Source organism: Emydura macquarii, unplaced genomic scaffold (genome assembly GCF_026122565.2).
Source record: "Emydura macquarii macquarii isolate MOO-44397 ecotype Brisbane River unplaced genomic scaffold, CSIRO-AGI_Emac_v2 contig_1451, whole genome shotgun sequence".
NCBI classification, from domain to species: domain Eukaryota; kingdom Metazoa; phylum Chordata; order Testudines; family Chelidae; genus Emydura; species Emydura macquarii.
The window spans coordinates 19900855-19920412 of record NW_027131588.1 but is presented as its reverse complement, the minus strand read 5'-3'; positions in this window follow the sequence as shown (position 1 = coordinate 19920412).

Genomic DNA, 19558 nt, shown 5'->3' with positions numbered 1-19558 from the left:
CCAGGCGAACGTCACAGCAGTACGAGAGTAAGCAGTGCCACCTGCTGGCACTGGAGGGAAGGCGTAGACGTTTCAGCAGCTTGCTGCAACAAACTATTGAGCAGACGCTTGCTAAGAAAGGTCCAAACAAAGGAACGGCTGTCACGGCATGCTCTGAGCTGAGGCTAGTGTCTTTTCCTGGCAAGGCAAACACCTTGGAAGTAAACGCTCTGTTTCCTTTGTGAGTGTGGTCAGCGCAGACTCTCTTTACTGGACACATTTTAGGGGTTGGCATTGACGTACGGTAGCCGTGGTACTTGTCTGGCCACCGTTACTGGAGTGTCTGAGTGCGGCGTGATCTTTTACATCTCGCGCCTCACCACACCCTGGCCCGTGTGCAGCACTATGAGCCCCATTTTACAGCTGGGGCCCGAGGCCCAGAGAGACGAAGGGCATCTCTGCACAGCAGCTGGGCGGGGCCTTTCCTTAATGTGGGGAACCAGACACGCTAGAAAGCGCCTGGCCGCAGCACCTGCCGTCCCACGCTTCCCCGGCGATGCAGGCGCACACAGGTGAGCAGCTACAGACCGAGCGCGCTGACAGCCAACGTGCATTCGGTGGTGGGAACCACTCCAGGGGTTTCCTTAGGAGGAGGACACCAAAAGCTTAGGACAGCTGAGGGCCTGATCTGGCCAATGTGTGTGAGCCTGACTCGCGCCCGCAGCCCCCCCCCCCCGTGCCGCAGCAACGCTGCTAGCGTGAGGGAAGTCAGTCAGCACATCGTGCACGTGAGTGGTTGTAGGATCAGGCTTTTAGTTTAGAAAGGGGCATCGTGAGTGGAGCTTTGATGGGGTATGTGAAACAAGGAACGGCCTGGAGCGGTACAGCTGAGTGACTCTATTAGCCCTTTCGCCGAAGCGAGGACAAATGAACTGATTTGCAAGCAGTACATTTAAAACCTATAAAAGAAAGGCTTTAATAAGCTGTATAACTAAGCCAGGCAGTCGCAGTTACAAGACACTATTGAGGCAAGTCATGCAGTGCTTTCCCCCCCCAAAGACCACCCATTTATGTGGACGGAGGTCAGTGCCTGCCCTCGCACTGGGTAGGGCAAGCTATAAAAGACGAGATTTCAAAAGCGCTCAGCATTGGTCTAGCGCTGAGGTTTTTTTTAACCACTGACTTCAACAGGAGCAGAGCTAGGCTAGGGCAGCGTGCTTGTCAAAAGCCAACGCATTTGGGTTCTCCTGCGTCAGGCCACGTGTGTGTCAAGAAGCTGCGCTTAGACAGAGATTTCACCACTTGGTATAGAACCGCAAAGTTTGGTGTAGGGTTGGCGATGTTTATTTTATCCCAGGCCAGTCTGTGCAAATGGGTGCCGGATTGCATAGAGCATTGGCCCATGTCAGATAGTATTTATGTCCGCGCTATAGTGCCATGTTAACGAGGGGTGTTGCTGAAGGCCTTGAAGGCCACACCAGGTAGGCTTAGAAGGATTAGATTTGATCAATAAATGGCAATTTAACCACACACACACAGACGTGAGAGCGAAGTGAAGGTTGCTGACGTGCAACCCACGTTTTGTTGAGCCACAGGAGTTTCTGACCAGGCCAGCACCCAGTGGAGTTTTCCCGGGTTTGAAGGCTTCGTTTGCTCCTTCTCCATGGTAGGCCTTTGTCCTCACCACTAGGCCGCAGTCTTTTCTTCACTTGAACTGTCTTCTGAAGGCAGGTTTGCAATTGGACTGGCACCTGACAGCTTGTGGTACAGCCATTCCAGCACACTGGATCTGCTATTTAGACCAGAATACAACTGCTCAGAAAATGGAAACCTACTTTAGTGAAAAATGCTGGGGTTTGATGTTTTCATTTCAAAATGTTTGAAGCAGGCCCCATTTCTCAACATTGTCTGTTAATTTTGGTGGGGGTGTTTTTTAATCAACACCATTATCCAACTGGCTAACAGAACTATTTATTAGCCCAAAACCTGGCATGTAGCCACTAGGCCAAACCTGTTGGTATCAGCAACTCCTCTACTCTCCCATGCGGAAACATGAAAGGCAAATCAGCTTTTCTGGAGGGAGGGGAAGTCAAAAAAGGATACTACAGAACAACAGGGGGTTCAAAGAAGAGCTATGACAATGATCAAGGGCCTGGAAAAACTCTCCTATTAGGAGAGAATTAAAAGATTGGGACTTTTTAATTTAAAAAAAGAGCAGAATAAGAAGAGACATGATAAAAGCATATAGGATAACGAATAGTCTAGAGAGAGTAGATCAGGAGCCTCTGTACAGCCTGTCTCATAACACAAGAACGAGGGGCCAGTCAATGAAATGAATCAAAAGATGGCAAATTCCAAACTGATAAAAGACCATCCTTTGTCACACAACGTGTAATTAGACTATGGAACTCACTGCCACAGGGTGTCACTGAGGTCTAGAACAGCAAGATTCACAAAAGGGAATGGCCATTTATATGGCTAACGAGACCATCCAGAGTTATAATTAATGACACCAAAATTGTGGAAGGGATATTTAAGTCCATGCTTCAAGGCTTAAGTCAGTCTCTAACTATCTGGTCTCATCCTGATTTCTAATGTGCATGGCAGCTTATCCCACCTCTGCCTACAGCAGGGTCATTACATCTTCCTCCGGCGCATCTGGTTCTGGCCATTGTCAGAGACAAGAGATGGGAATCAGAGGGACCTGGGCTCTGATCCAGTCTGGCAATTCCTAATTTTCATTAAATCAGCTCTGGTGACATGGCTGTGTGAGGAAAGGCAGATTTTTAACCCTTTTAAATTGGAGATCGATCAGGTGGGAAATTAATTTCTACTTCCAACCGCAGGCCTGGGGAGACGGCTTGTTCGCTGCCGGAAGAGCCACTCCTCAGCGCCCAGGAGAAGCCACACGCCTCTGCTCTTTACCTTCCTGTGTTCTGTGCCACGCTGCAGCAGGCTGCTCCCGCTGATGGACTCAAGCACATACCCTGGCAGCTTGGAAGTTCAGGCTGCACAGTCCAGACCAGAGCGGGGGCTGCGCCACTCCTGCCCTGCACCCTTGGGTGCCTTACAATGCCTTGCTGAAATTGCGCCTCCATGGGCGGCTCACCAACAGCCATTCAGCGTGCAAGCCACACCCCGAGTGTTTGTGCGTCACTGCAGCCTGCCAGCCACACTTGGGTTACACTCTGGCTCTCCCCAGCTTGGGTTATGCTGCACGGTGACCCCCAACACACTCCCCAGTCCTGGATTCCCCCCAAGAAATGTATGTCCTCTTCTGCCCAGACCTCTCCTGGACAGTACAAATATCTTAAATCCCTTATTCCTTTAAGGAAATACTATGCCAGCTTATCACCTTAAATTGTTATTCAGACACTTCCATTTAAACACACTGGGTTAGATGAAACAGTAAAACCAGTTTATAACTATAACGAGCGAGTGTAAGTGAGTACAGTAAGGAGGCACAAAAGTCAGAACCGGTTACAAGAAAAATAAAGTTGATTTTTCCTACTGCCTAACTTAAATTATATCAGATTCAAGCCAAGTTCCTCACCTCATGCTCCAGCAGATTACTGACCAAACTCTCAGGTCAGGACTCCTCCGCCAGCGTCCAAGGCCTGTGCCCTTTGTCTCTTCAGGTGCAGTGAATGAAATAGGCAGGGGAGAGAGTGGGGTGTTTGCCCTCCTTTTTGTAGTTTCAGTCCTCAGCATTTCCAGCTGAGACCCAGGAGCCAGAGAGTTTATGCAGAAGGCTATTCCCTGCTGGGTTTTTTCATCTCTTTGAACTTCCTTTGTCTCCCTTTCCGGCTTGATGACTCGGTTTATTGCTTAAATGCAAATTAAGCAGAGCACCCTTTCCTTTGTTGAGGACAGACCTGTTTGCCAACCTCTGTTTGGGCAGAGCTGTGGGGTTTGGAAAACATGTTACCCCCGCCATACAAAGGAGTCTTATAACGTCACATGCAACGTTGCCACACACATCTCATCAGGCCGATACTGATCAGCAAATTATGAGTTTTCAAACGCTATCATGCAAGGCCTGCTCTGTGCAAAGACGATTACAAGTGTGTGTCGGGTGTGTACGCAGGGGTGTGTCCTGGCACACGCTGGCAGATCGGGATGCCCAGCACTGCTTTCCCCCGGGGTGCCAGGAGGCTGGGCTGTGCCAGACACGAGGCAGGAGAGGCGGGTGGCAGGACACTCATCGGGCAGTTCCAGAGGCCACCACAGACACGGCCCCCCAGCCCCCCGAAAGGACAGGCGGCACAGATTTGTCTCTTTCCCGTTTCAGATAAAGTCACACGCTCAGCAGCGGCTGCCACACACCACCAGCGCTCCTCATCCTCATCACGTCCTTTTGGTTCGCCACGGGGGATCCTGCTCCGCCCCCCCTCCCTCCCTCTGCCTGTTATTGCTGGATCACAGCTCTGACCTGGTAACCATGGAAACCGGAGACAGCCTCCCAGAGGTTTTGCTGTGTCACAGCAGCGCTGCGGCAGCCGCTCACATCAGAGCGCTTGCAGCCTTTCCTCCACGTTGGGGGGGGGGCCCCACACCCAGCGGGCTGCAGCTGGGGGACCCCCAAAGCAGAGGCTGCTTTCCTCCTGGAGGAGCCAAATCAACAGCATTTGAGGATGTTTTTATGCAAATCACCAGCCCATCCAACCCCCCCCACCACCCCTGTACCCACACAGGCGAGTACGGGGGTATGGTTAGGCTCTCTCAGGGGGTCTGAGGAGGGGCACACAGAGGCAGCGACAGAGTGACTAAACCTGTGGAGAAGGCAGGGAAAACCCAAGCCCTCTGAGAAACTGGACTTAACAGACACAGCCTCTCGAGTGTGTGTGTCTGCTCCAGGGGACAGCGTGAGCCCCCCGAGCTCACTCACCGACAGGCGAGGAGGTGGGGTGTGCTGGCTGTTAGAATCCTGTAGCAAAGGATGCTGGGAGTGGGCGGAGTCTGCAGCCTTATAAAACACAGGCTCTGGTAATGCCGTTGGCCTGAGGGCAGGATGTGCCGCCCAAGGCGTGGTCGGGGCCAGGCCCAGCCCCAGCTCGCAGCATGCTGGCTGCGTGGGGAGAAGGTGCTGGATGCGAGGCGTTGAGCGCACGGACTGGGGCTGGGCCGTGTATCTTCGTAAAGGAAAAGTCCCCACTGGGCACGTGGAGCACTGAAAACGTGTGGGGAGAGCGCACTGAAATAAACGCCTCTTCCTCCTTCCTGCCATTGCTGTCGTGGGCCGGTCTCCCTGGCCACCAGACAGTGCACAGGGCAGACCGGGGCACAGAGCTGGGAAAGGAGACGTCCTCCCCAATGCCAGCTGGGGGCACATTGCCGCCCTGCCGGGGGGGGGACCCCTCTGATTGGCTGCTTTCTCCACTTACCCGCCTCCTGGGAAGAGCAGCCTATCACGACTGCCGCAGGAAACAGGCTGTGCTCTACTCCCCCTGGGAGCTGAGCAGAGGGGAGCGGCCAGGAAAAGTCCAGCAGCTCAGGGCGACAACTCTGCCTTTTCCCTCCCTGCAGCACCTGGCCTGGGAAGGAGACGGGGGGGGGATGCTGCTCCAGCCACCCCCCGGCCTGGGAGAGGGGACGAAGAACCCCCAGAGCTGCAGGGGAGGCAGGGGGCAGAACAGATGTGCTGTTGCTTTCACTGGTGTAGGAAATGGTCGATCCCCCCCACCTAAACACACACTTTTCTCACGCCGCTTTAAGCACTGCCACCGGGGCGTACCTGGTGACGGGCGGCTGAGAAAGCAACGCAGGCGGCTGATCCTTCCCGGTGGCCTCCTCGCGGCCTGCCCGGCCGGTTGCACAGCCGCGGACGGCGGGCGCAGAGCGGGGGGCTAAGCGTTACCGCCACACCCGTGCCGCAGCCGAGCGTGCCCTGCCAGCCGAGAGCCCAGCCGCGGGCGGCGAGGAGCGGATCGTGCTCCGGGGACGCGGCCTGGGAACAGCCCGGGTGCCGTGCCGGCCGCGAGGTGCACGCAATGCGGCGGGAGATGCACTCGGCTTGTGCCCTGCCAGGCGGCGTGGGACTCACACGGCCGGCGGTCTGTCTGCTCCCATAGACACGGGCCCACCTCCTCTGCCATCTCGGCCACGCACTGCGCTGCGTCTGCTCCCTGCTGGTCATGTCCTTCCCACGCCCTCGTCAGCGTTCTCCGGGGCACGTAATACCGCGCCGCCCCACTAGGGACGGCGTGATGGCCGCCCCCTTGGCCGAACGTGGGCTAAAAGTCTGAGCTGCTCTTGTCTGAGCTCCGACTCCCCGAGCTGGGCCTGTAACAGACTTATTTACCCTCTGCGGGTCAGAGGGGACCTCCCGCACACACTCACGCCGGGGTTGCAAAGGCAGCACCAAGGTGTCAGGCCGGGCCGGGCCAGCCACATTTCTGCTCACTGCTGGGCCAGCCGGTCCCTTCACAGGAGTCTCGGGGCGAGGGGCTCGGAGCAACAGGCCTGTTTGCTGACGGGGCGACCCAGCCTGGGCCAGCCTTTTCATCGCCACGTTGTAAACGGCGCCACAGCACGGGCCGCCTCAGCGTCTGCCTCCTCTGACCCGCTTTCCCAGCCCAGCCTGAGCTGGTGCAACAGGGGCCTCGCTGTCCTCCCCCCCGCCTTTTGTCACCCCCCCCCCGGGGTGCAGTCAGCAGGGTCACAGAGTCCTCTGTGGGGCAGGGTGGGGAGAGATGCAGCTTCCCTCGTCTGGAACTCCCTGCAACCCAGTCTAAACACCAGGCAGGTTGGTGCAGGCCCAGCTTGCCTGCCCAGCAAATAGCTGATGTGTAGATGGCCCCTGCCACCAGCATCCCAAGAAGGGACAGTGCCACAGCACCGGGGTGGGGTCACAGCACGGGGCGGGTCCCTTTAGGTGTGGGCCAGGCCCTGGATTTCCTTAATCTGGCCCTATTGCGAGGTCTCACTGCAGGAGTATGCCGCACTCAAAACGTTGCATCGCCGGCTAAAGATGACGCCAATCCTGGCATTCAAAATAGGGTAAGGAAGGAGGGGGCAGATCCTCAGCTGGTGCAGATCAGCACTGAAGTCACTGGGACTACACTGGTTTACACCATCTGCGGCTCTGGTCCAGAGCCTTTCAATGTAGGCATTCTTTATTGCAGTTTTGTATGCCAAACATTTAATTCAAGGAACATAGGCGGGTGAATTAATATTTGGAGACCAGACACCGCATACGTCAATAAAATAGACGAGATTGCTGTCATCTAGCGTTTAAATGGCTCGGAGATTCAGACTATCTTTCGAGCTGTGTTTGCACTCTTTCCACCCCCTGTTCCCGGGATCATTAATTACAAAGAAAAAAGGAACAGTAACAAAAAGAAAACGCGAGAGAGTCGACGTCTCGAACAGCGAAGCTGTATTTCATTCTGGCTGAGAGACAGGAAAGCACATCTTCGGTTCGGAGCTTAAAGGCATTTAGACACCAAAGAGGTCGGAGGATCTCAGTCTGAAGCATACGCTCAGGAGCCACTGTTTCACTGCGGCCCGTGTTTTACTGACATCAGTAGAACAGAAGCATGTGTGTAAGGGAGCTTTCGAAGAGAGAAAGGCTGGTCCACTGGTTAATAGGATTGAGCAGATTTGGGTTCACTTCCTTGCTCTGCCACAACCCTCTTGTGTGACCATGGGCAAGTTACTCTGCGTCTCCGTTCCTTGCAGGGTGACCAGATGGCAAGTGTCAAAAATCAGGACGTTTTGCAGGGGAGGGGGACATAGGTGCATATCTAAGACAAAAGCCCTTAATATCGGGACGTCTGGTCACCCTCGATCCTCATCTGTACAAGGGGGATAATAGCACTTCCCTGCCTCCCAGGGCTGCTCAGAGACTCTACGGTCAGACAGGACCATTGTGACCGTCTAGTCTGACCTCTTGCACAATTCAGGCCCCAGAACCTCATCCACTCACTCCTGTAATAGACCCCCTGACCTAAGACTGAGTTATTGCAGTCCTCAAGTCATGGTTAAAAGACTTCGAGGTACAGAGAATCCACCAGCAAGTGCCCCATGCCCCATGCTGCAGAGGAAGGCGAAAAACCCCAAGGGCCTCTGCCAATCTGCCCTGGGGGAAATTCCTTCCTGACCCCAAATATGGCGATCAGCTAAACCTGAGCATGTGGGCAAAACTCACCAGCCAGTCACCCAGAAAGAATTTTCTGTAGTAACTCAGAGCCCAGCCCATCTAACATCCCTTCTCAGGCCATTGGCATATCTACCACTAGTAGTCAAAGATCAGTCAATTGCCAAACGCGGCTGTCCCATCACACCATCCCCTCCATAGACTTATCAAGCTCAGTCTTGAAGCCAGCTAGGTTTCTTGCCCCCCACTGCTCCCCTTGGAAGGCTGTTCCAGAACGTCATTCCTCTGATGGTTAGAAACCTGCGTCTAATTTCAAGTCGAAACTTCCTGCTGGCCAGCTTATATCCATTCGCTCTTGTGTCCACATTGGTGCTGCTGTGACATTAAAGAGTGGGAGGTGCTCAGATGCTATGGGAACGGGGAGCCAGACTTTTGCCTTACAGAGCTCCTAAGCTGAGGTGTCTATGAACAGAGGAGCTAGAGATGCGCTCTGGAAAGAGCTGTGTCTGCAGTAATCCGGGTTCTTAGTGTAGGCCGGAAGGAACCAGCTTTCCACAGGACATGGGTTAAGCAGAACATGATGAAGCTATTTGTCTGAATTACAATAGGACCTTGTATTCAGGATAAATAACCCAGCTCTGTGGTGATTTATTTGGCCTGTGTTCGCTTTCGGGCAGGGAATAAATCTTATCAGTGTTCTGCGACATGCCATGGAAATGTATGGTACTGTCAGCTCTGTTCAATCCACATGTGGCCCCTAAGACCACGCGACTGTCTGACTTGAGCGCAGAGCTTCTCCTGTGTCTTTTAAACAACTCCTCCTGCTGACCGGCTGTCGGCAACCCCTCCCAGCTACCAGCTCAAGGGAGAAGAACCGGTCACAGTACAGCTGGCCCTGGGCCCTAGGGAAAGTTTTTGGTGGGCCACTTTGTTTGGTAGCCTCTTCGCGCGTTGAATCGCTCCGTCCTCCAGATACAGCACACAGAGAAACGTTTCATAGGCTTGCCCAGTGTAGGAACTTGCTCTTGATTGGGCAGCGTTTAACTAATCGTAATGGAGGGGGAAGAATTAATTGCTAAATATCCAGGATATGCTGCCCGCATACAATTCTCTCTAGGATCTAGGCGGAAATGCCTGTTCTGAATTCTAGCTAGGACTGTGGGCACTGGCTGGGACTCAGGACACTCGGGTTCTTTTCAGCGCTCTGCTGCTGACGTGCTGTGTGACTTTGGGCATGTACTTCAGCTCTTTGTGCCTCAGTTTCTCCTTCCATCTTTTGTCTGTTTAGACTGTAAGATCTCTGGGGCAGGGGCTGTCTCCTACTATGTGTATATACATTGGCCAACACCATAATAAAGAACAGCAGCATTTTTCATTCATAGACCTCAAAGAGATTTACAGAGGAGGACAGGATCATTTCCCCCATCTTACAGAGAGGGAAACTGAGGCACTGACCAGTGAAACAACTTGCACAAGGTCATCCAGCAGGCCAGTGGCAGAGATAGGAATAGAATCCAGGTCTGCAGAGTCCTTGTCCAGGTAGCTACTAGACCACATGGCCTCTCCTACTGTATCAGAATAGGACTTAAATCTATGAATAATTCTTGCTTCCTTCTATCACTGACAGACCTTCTACTAGAGAAATTTCTATTATAACCCGATTTTGGTTGAGGCCTCTGGCTACTGAAATTCAAATAGATGGTAACTCACCTGTCCATTGTACAGAACCAGATATCAGTTCCACTGATCATTTCGCCACCACACATTTTTGGTATTTCATGCCCCAGGGGAAATAAAAAAAGTTTAATTCTGGTGCAAGAAGGGGCATTTAATTCTGGACCTTGAGGAAAGTAGCTAGAAATGGGTGTCATGCTACAACAGCATCCTGGGAAATGGGGACCATCAACTCATTTCATTCCGTGAGATGAAGCAGGGCAGAAATAATGCCGAGGTCTTCTTAGGCATCCACAAATATGGTGCTGCGTCTCCTGAAAACCCCTTCAAAGTCTGACAATGCCAGGTTAAATGATTCTTACTCTTTTCAACGGGCTGGTTTTATTACAGGGCGTGGCTGTGAGCTGGTCTCCCCGCTGAGCGAAGGCCATGGAGACTAACTGCAAGTACTTAGGGTCCACCCCCTTTTCGTTTCACCCAAATAGCACCCTTTGCATTTCCCTGCTAGTTTTCTCCCCTCCTCTGTAATTCTTTGTTTTTAATTATCAAAACATCATCAAAGAATTTCCCACTTTGGCCCCCTGGCCTGGAGGAAATAAGGGAACCTGAACCCCAGCTACCCAGGAAAACCTGACAACAGTAAAGCGAGACAAAATGGTATTTTTCAGCTCTCGCACTCGTCCACACTGGGAAGCGTCCGTGTTGCTAATCGGGTGGTATTCCCAAACCCAGTCGCCTGAGGTCTCTTTTGTAATCTAAGGGCAGCAAGAAGAAGAAACCAGCCCTGATGTTGGTTTCTTCTCCTCTATCTCCAGGGGACTTTATGAAGACTTTAATAAAAACCAAATACTCTTTTGTATCAACCTTCTCCCAGCTGTGCCCAAGGCTCTAGCTGGGGGATATGGAATGAAAAAGCACTCTAATATCTCTTCCACGTGGCCGTCATAATCTCCAGAATCTGAGCCTTCGTGGTTGTACATGTCGGTGGAGAGCCTGAAAATGTAGTCCTAACTCTCAGGGTGGTTAAGCCCTGGAATAAATTGCCTAGGGAGGTTGTGGAATCTCCATCATTGGAGATTTTTAAGGGCAGGTTAGACAAACACCTGTCAGGGATGGTCTAGATAATACTTAGTCCTGCCACGAGTGCAGGGGACTGGACTAGACCTCGTGAGGTCCCTTCCAGCCCGATGATTCTGCTGGTCTTAAAACCCATGAAGCTATGAAAGGTGGGAGGGGCTTGTGTGTGTGCGGCGCTTGGTAGGGTACCACCACTATCAATGCACCCTTTAGCTATACCCCCGAGAAGCTTTCAGCCTCATCTGGGGATTGCTCGGTCACAACGCCAAGGCGTTCGTGGAGGTTTTGTTTCTTGGGTCCCTTCCCCTTTCCTGGCGCAGGGGTAACTTTGGCTGGGGTTCCACTCATTGGCCTGAATCCCGATGCCTTTTTTGCACCTCTGTGGTTGGGTGAGGAGAGTCTCCTTCTGGATCCAGCCCCACAGCCTGAAGGGAAGGACACCTTCAGCTAATTTACATCTCAGGGAGCATTTGTCAGAGGAAAGAATAAAGGGCTTGCTGTGCAAAATGGCTGCACTAATCAATACTCGTTTGATGGATTGCCTGCCAGGAATCTTTCAGGCACATCAGTTCAGCTGCTAGACTTTTGCTTGCTCACGGCTTAACAAAATAAATAGAGATGAATCAAGGTATTTGACTTAAAGCTGCAGCTCGGGGTTGGAACTCTTTAAAATGCACTGACTTCCTTGCAAAGAATGTTACACTCGGAGTTTTTCTGTGGCGCAGACATAGGGCTTGAATGATGAGCATGTCCCAAGGGGCTGCCCTCTCTCCGAGATGCAGAACTGCATTCCTAATACAAAGTGGCCTCTATTTCTTTCAGTTCCCCCCCTAAACAGAAACCCTGCCAGGGAAGAAGGAATGAAGGTTTTCTGTGAAGCGGCTGACGTTAGCTTGGAGTTCCACATCCCCACCTGTCTCCTCTGCTGTGCAGCACTGAAGAAACGACCCCGTGCGCCGGGGGAGGCCCTGCTGTTAAATGGTGTGCAAGGCAATGAATAACTGGAGTTCTCAGCTCCTGCCACTGTCCCGTTTCCCAGATCTCCAAGCCGAAGGGAGGAGCAATGGACCAGCCTTCCAGAAGTGCTTGCTTCCCATTGGGAATAACGGGGGCCGCTGGGCCTTATTTTGGTGCCTAAATGGCAGAGGAGCTCTTTGGAAAATCTAGCCCTGACCCTGGGGGCTAAGCGCGTCTGAAGATCTGCCCCACCAACGCCTAGCGATGGGCCAGACTCAGAAGCAGCAGACACGCAGTAACAAAAGCCACCATTGCCCCGGCAATAACAGCAAGTCCCGTCTGGCTGCTTCTCCTCCTCCTTAAAACCCCACAATCAGACTGAAACAATAGTATAGGAACCTTAAAACGAGGGGGGAATCGTTTCCCGCTCAGGAATTCTCTGCCCAGAATGTCCATTTCACTGTGGTTTGTGCTGGCAATTTGCGGGGGGCTCTTGTCGGTTGTCAGGTGAGCGTCACAGGAGGCCTGATCCTCTCCCCGGTTCACGTCCAACTCTCCTCACCACCCCCTTTCGCCCGGCTCAGCCACAGCTCCTTTGCCCGCTCTCCCTCGCCTTTAATCTCGCAGGCTCAGAGCCTCAACGGCTGCTTAGGTGCCGAACTCCTATCAAAAGCAATGAGAGTTAGGTGCCAAAACACCCGTGGAGCCTGGGCCTCAGCGTCGCCCACGCACTCTCCCAGGCCAGTCCCGCCAGCCCATTTGCTCACACTGACGCCGTTCACCGTCTCCTCTCTTCCTATTCCCCCCGTTTATTTCTCCTCCTCTCTTCACTTGCTGCTTTGCCCCCTCTTACAGGCACCAGGGCTTGAAAAATATCCTCAACGCTTGCCTGCCCGAGCACCGCGCCGCCAACACCCCTTCCCCCTGCAACCGAAAGCCAGGGCGTGTTGTCTGTTCATTGTACAGAACGATCATCCGTCACTTTCCCACGCCCTGAACCCGGCAGAGCAGCCTGCCCCATCTACTCCCGTTACCGTGCAGTTAGCCGGCTGTTTTCGCCATCGCTGTCTTGTCCCTTCTGTCTCTCTCCCCCCCTTCCACAGCTCGGTACCCACCGTCTTTCCTCCCATCGCTCTCCAAAGAGCTTCCCTGCGTTCTGTGCCAGAGATGCAAAGCAACGCGCCCAAGGTCACCCAGCAGGTATAAAATCCAGGTCTCCAGACCGGCGCCCTGAACACTAGACCGTATAGTAAGAGCTAGAGAGGCCGGCTGATTATTTCCATTTGTCTTTGGACACGTCTCACCCAGGGCAGCAGGGACTACACCACCCGGCACTCCCTCGAGCTTGTTTCTGTACCATGCAGCTGCTCGCCTCCCAGACAAGAGCTGAACCAGGGATGCTGTATCAGAAACCTCACTGGCTGAGGGGTCTGACCTTTGCAGCTGTTCGGGCAGTGTGGCCGGACCAGCACAAGGGGATGTCAGACGCCTGCTCTGAATGGACGGTGATCGGTAGAGCAGCGCTGCAAAGGGCAGTACAAGGTATTACCTCACTCGCCTGGTCTCTGGACGCTCCAGGGGCAGAGTGAGTAGCAAGGAGCTGTCTTAGAGCTGCCCGGTGCTGGTACTTCAAAGGCAGCCGTTGCTTAGGTCTGGCACAGGTTGGTGGGTCTGCCACGTGCCTGTTAACACAACTGGGCCAGTTAGTTCAAGCAGGAGCTGCTCCTGATTTTAAATGCAAAGGCCGCAGGTTCAGTCCCCCCAGCTGACCCCCCCCCCGGGCCCCAGTGCACTGAACCACAAGAGAAATGACAGAAAAGCAGCCCCCTGCGAGGTTTCACTCCACCTGCCTTTCACTCGTCAGCCTTTTTCGCGCCCACACAGTCTAATCAGCCTGCCACAGAGCCTGGCTCCCCGCCAGCAGAACTGGCGTCTGCCAGTTTGTCTGAAGTGGAGTTGCAAATGGCAGCTCAAGAGAAAGGGGATTTTTTTTGGTTTTGTTTTGTTTTTCAGAAACAATTACCATCGCTCACTGCCGCCCACCGCTCAAGGATTTCAGTTGCCTGAGAAACAGGACCTGGGCATTGCTGTGGTAACGGGCGTTCGCTTCTCCACCCTGCCGCCTGTCAGCTGGTTTCAAAGCTCAAACCCCCCAGGACACAGTCCCAACACCCAGCCCTGGCTGAGGGGTGAGGCCGTGCCCTCCTCTCTGGCTGTGCCAACTCGGACCCCTCCCTCCCCGCACGAAAATCCACCTGGAAGAGCAGTAGCTAGACCCGAAGGACCTGGCCCCGTCTACCCTAGCTCAGGGCAGTACAATGCCCAGCCGAGATCAGCCCTTGAGATGAGACTGAAAGAGAATCCACTCCAAGAGCCATGCACCGCAGGTCCTTAGGATCTGCACGCTTACCCCACCGACAGGAATAGTCTCTGAAAATTTCCCACTGACCTGCACCCAAAACAACGCTCTCCACCCCAGAGGCGCTCATCTCCACCGAGGGCGGTATCTGCACGGTACAGCTGTCGGCTGCCCGCGCTGTGCTTGCTCTAAGGAAGGGTAGCTAGGGTTGCTCCGAAAGGCAGACGGGTGCTTTCTGCACGATTTCTGAACGTCTGAACCGCGGAATTGGCTCAAGCCGTCTAAAAACACTCACCGTCCAGCAGAGAGCAAACATGGAAAAGGTCAGACCATCGGGGAATGAGAGCAGCTAGTACAGCAGGAGGAGATGGGAAAGAGACGTTTCCTGGGGACGACATTTCCTTCAGAAACAGAGATTGAAGTTGGTTTCAAACGAGATCTGTAGCCCGTCTGATTGCACAGACGTCCTTCCCAACAAACCGCTTCACGTCACAGCGACAAGGCTCAGCTCCAGGCAGCTGGCTCCGGCAGACCACACTGCTCAGAAGAGAAGAACGGGCTGCTTTTAACTGGGCTCAGTCTGAACAGGCAGCAAAAGGCGCCTTTGACCCTGGGTCGGCCCTGCCGATTTGTGTTGTGCTTTTGATCCCCCAGCCTCAGGCCGTCGAACAACCCCTCTCTGCACTCACGCTGGCATGCAGTGGCGTACCGAGGGTCTCCGCCTACATTTGTGCCCTGTCCCCAAGCCTCACACGCCCCCCCCACCCGCTGTGCAGGGCAGGAGCGGTCCCGGCGCTGCCCCCCAGCTGCCCCGGGTGGGGGGGTCTATACCTGCAGGGGGGAGAAGGGGCCAGAGGCTTGGGGGAACACAAATGCAGGCTTGCTTCCGCCATCCCCCCTCCCTGCACTTGCCCACCACCCGCTTCTCCTCTGCAGCCTCGGACCGGCTCGGGCTGGGTGGCTTCACCCCCCCAGCCTGGGGAGGGGGCTTGGCTGGCCCTTCATGACGTGCATCCCTCAGAGCCTCCTGCGCCTCCTGCCTGTTGTGAAAGGCCGGCCTGGTTCCCCCCCCACCCCTTACCCGCCGCTCCAGTCCTGCAGCGCGGCACCGCTCGGACGTGGCGGCCTCACCCTGCAGCCTGGGTAGGGGGTGCCAGGCCGGCCCTTCACGACATGCAGGAGGCGGGGCCTACCTCTTGCGAGTCGTGAAGGGTCGGCCTGGCGCACCCCTGCAGGTTGGCACCTAGAGGCCTGCCCCCCCTTCGGTACACCACTGCTGGCACGTGTCTTGTTCCTTGCGGTCTTTCTGCAAAGGAAATCTAGTACGCTGAGCCATATTTCTGATTTCTTTTGGGATGCCCCAGCTTTCTGTACCAGTGGATTTTAACACATCCGCAGAAGGGGGCTGCATTTGCAAACCCACGCATGCTAACGTCCTCATGCACTTTTACATGTGCCGGACCTAGATGCCCGAACACCCTGATATGCGCATTCAAGCTGGAAACTGCGCATGCCTAGCTACATGTGTTTGCAGACCCCAGCTTGCATGTGCCGGGTTGGGGATTCTCGTCCCACAGTGGGGGACGCACACAAGCATTTCTGCACACATGCATTGTAAAATACTACCCCTGGATTTCTAATGCTACAATACCTGCTTTCCTGGAGCGTCTCTTTCCCTGTTACCTTTGCATTCTCTAAACTCAGCCCTTTATTACAGCCTCTGGGGACTGGTTCCAAGCTTCTGCACAATCCACACGTTCTCCCATTCAGTTCCTTCCGTGCGGTTGCCTTGAGGCACATCGTCATTAACCTTCTTGTTGCTGAAGTGTCTCTGGAGAGGGATGGAAGTTGCCCTGCTGTTGAGCCCTTCCCCCATGCAACGCAGCCATAATAGCGATTTCGGTGCTAAAGAGGAGGTGTGGAGCAGCGTGTGGGTCACACTCCTCGTCAGTTGAGGCCGGGGAAGTGAATGATCCAATCAGCGGACCAAATCTGCTGATGAATCCGGTCACCTGAGGCACGTGGTGCAGACGCTAAGAAGGTGCCGAGAAGGACGACTTCTTTGGAGGTCATCACAAAAAGGAGAGCTCAACCCAGTTAAGAACCTCAACCAAAGTAGCTCATGCAATAACTGGGAAGAAATAGGACAGTGGCAATGAACTGTACCAGCAGCCATCCTGCAGGTAGAACTTTAGAGTATCTAAAATCGCTGTTTCTTGTGAGTTGCTAGACGAGGACATACCAACACACAACACCATGGCAGGCTGGCTCAGTATGGTTGCTAGCCTTATTTCATTAGCGACTGTAAGCTCTTTGGGGCATGGTCCATCGTTTTCTCTGTGTTTGTACAGCACCTAGCACAATGGAGTTCCGGTCCATAACTAGGGCTCCTGGGTGCCCCCGCCATACACATAATAATAGTAATAGCGAGGATTTAGCTGCAGACATATGCTCACCTTCCTGCTTCAGTCACTACCTCCTCACTGGATTCTTTATGTATGGGCTGAACAGATTTGGGGCACCTGTGGCCACCTGCATACACAACCAAACGCTTTCCAGCCTCTCCTATCGTCGTGTCTTAGGATGATACCAGCGAATGTAAATGTGTCTGTCTTTCACTGTGCAGGTGGAAGCTGCTGGTGTGTCATGTTGTTCCAGTTGAATGCCCTGTGAACAGGTGATTTGATTTAGGGCAGAAAGGGATCAGCAGAAAATGCTTATCAGAGGAGCCTGTGTCAGCAGGAACGACAAAATGGAACGAGCCGGTGAATAGCACTGACAGCGACATTAGGGAGTGCGGAGAATATTTTCAGACACAGTTAAAATGTTCGTCTGTGCTTATGTGAGGCACTTAATGGATCTTCTCTGTGGGTATCCACACACACACACACGCACACGCGGTCCTTTATATAAGAAGAAATCAACATACCACGTTGCTAGGATTAACACTCTGCTTATTTTCAAGTCATCAGCTCCCCCCAAATGGGAATTGGGAACACCGTAGCAAAGTCTGACAGTCCTCACTCCAGAGCACTACTGATGATCGTGAGAAATGGTGAACATCCACATGTTTGAACTGTAATACTTACAGACGTGTACACTTTAAGGCCAGATGAGGTCTGACCTCCAGGATGTCACCAGACACCAACGCACTAAACCCAGCAACCGAAATGAGACCAAACGATAACAGCCCCCAGGAGACTAGATTGTTATGTGCCACACACAGGCAGAGAAAAGGAGGAACCGAGATGCCTCAGTGCCCGAGGCCCCTGCAATGACTGGGAAATGATTAAGTGAGATATACCCAGATAAACCTGACAAGCGACATGCACCCACATGCTGCAGAAGAAGGTGAAAAGCCCCCAAGGTCCCTGCCAATCTGACCTGAGGGAAAATTCCTGTCTGACCCCAGGTATGGCAACCAGGTAGACCCTGGGCATCTGAGCAAGAGCCCACCAGCCAAGCACCTGAGAGAGAGAAAATGCTCGGTGCCCCCTCAGAGCTCTGGCCCACCCTGTCCCATGTCCCATTTTCCAGCAGAGGACATCTCAGATGCTTCAGAGGATGGACATAAAAAAACCCTTCCAGAATACACTGCAGGGAAAGAATCCCTTCCTGACCCCTGCTAGTGGCTGGCTGAAACCCTGAAGCATGACCTTTAGAAACATAAGACAAACTGGAAGTGAGCCCTAGGGCTGCTGAGCCCTGCCGCCGACCATCACAAGCAACCCTGTCATGCAATCCCATTCATAAATGTGTCCCGTGCTCTCCTACAACTCTAAGTCGTTTGCCCCCACAACTCCTCTTGGGAGGCTGTTCCAGAACCTCCCCCCTCTGATGGTTAGAAAACTTCTCCTAATTTTGAGCCTGAATTTGTTCATGGCCAGTTCGTATCAGTTTGTTCTTGTACCAGCATTGTCCTTTAGCTTAAACAGCTCTTCACCCTCCCTGTATTTGCACCCTTAATGTATTTATAGAGCGCGATCAGATCCCTTCTCAGCTTTTTTTTTGCCAGACTAAACAAGCCAAGTTCTTCTAGTCTTCCAAGATAGGCCTTCCATTCCCCTGGTCATCCAAGTTGCTCTTCTCTGCACCTGTTCCAGTTTAAATTAATCTTTCTTGAACACGGATGACCAGAATTGCACACAATGTTCCTGATGAGGCCTCACCAATGCCCTGGGCAATGGCTTTAAAACTTCTCTCTCTCCTGGAAATACCTCACCTAATACATCCCAAGACTGCATTTCCCTTTTCCGCTGCTGCATCACACTAGTGGCTCAGTCATCCTGTGATCAGCCCACACGCCCAGTTCTCTCGCCTTCTCTTTGCTTCCAGCTGATGAGCCTCCAGCTTGCAGCAGAAATTCTTGATCTTGCCATTTGTCCTATTGAATTTTATGCCATTGCTGTCACTCGGGTTTTTCAGTTATCCAGATCTTCCTGCAGAACAGTCCAGCCCTGCTCTGGATCAGCAATACCTCCCAACTTCGTATCATCAGCACATTTCATGCGCACTCTCCTGGTTTTGCGCCAAGGTCATTAATACAAATACTGAGTAAGATTGGTCTGACTTGTCTAAATGCAAGTGCCTCATCTCAAACTCGAGGCAATTCCTGCAGGAAAAAACCTCAACACTGACAAACGTGCAAAGAAATCTTGCTAGTACAGCGGGATGGGGGGAGGTGTTTTTAAAAGGACATGCATGTTTGTTGTTATTGCCTCTGTGAATTTCAAACACACCTGATTTAAAGACTCCTCTATGCCTCCCGCACCCTTCTGGCCCCCTGCATGCTCTGTGCCCCTGCCACGCCCCGATGTCCTCTCTGTATACCTCCTGCATGGCTGCCCGCCACTCTGCTGCCCCACTCCATGTGACCTCCCCCCTCTCTTTCCTAAGAGATTCCCCCATTCCACAACCTGGGAGCACAATTCCAGCCCCACTCCATGTGTTCTGGTGTCCTCCAGCCTCAGGCCATACCTCTCCCGCTTTCTTACCCCCTCCAGTCTCTGTCCCTCTGTGTTTGCCCCCTTTCCTCCTACCTTCTATGCCCATGCCCTCAACCTCTGCCCAGCAGCTGCAGCAGCAGGCGTGTAGGCAGAAGCAGAGCAATTTACTATAGCTGTCACTTTGCAAGGATGAGGTAGGGAGGGTTTACGAGCCCAGCTATTGGCTGCACGTGACTTTAAACATGAGTGTGTGTTTTCAGAGAGAAAACAATCTGGTGATTCCGAAACAATGCTTTTTTGCTGAGCCAGTAACGTTAGCCTAGATTGCACACTTTTTCCAGGCCACCCCTCATGCCTGGGAAAAGCTCCCAGTCCGAGTCTGTAAAGCCACCATCTTACCCTTCAAGTCTCTCCTCAAACTCACCTTTGCTGTAATACATACAGAAAAATGCCACCTGCTCAGGGAGA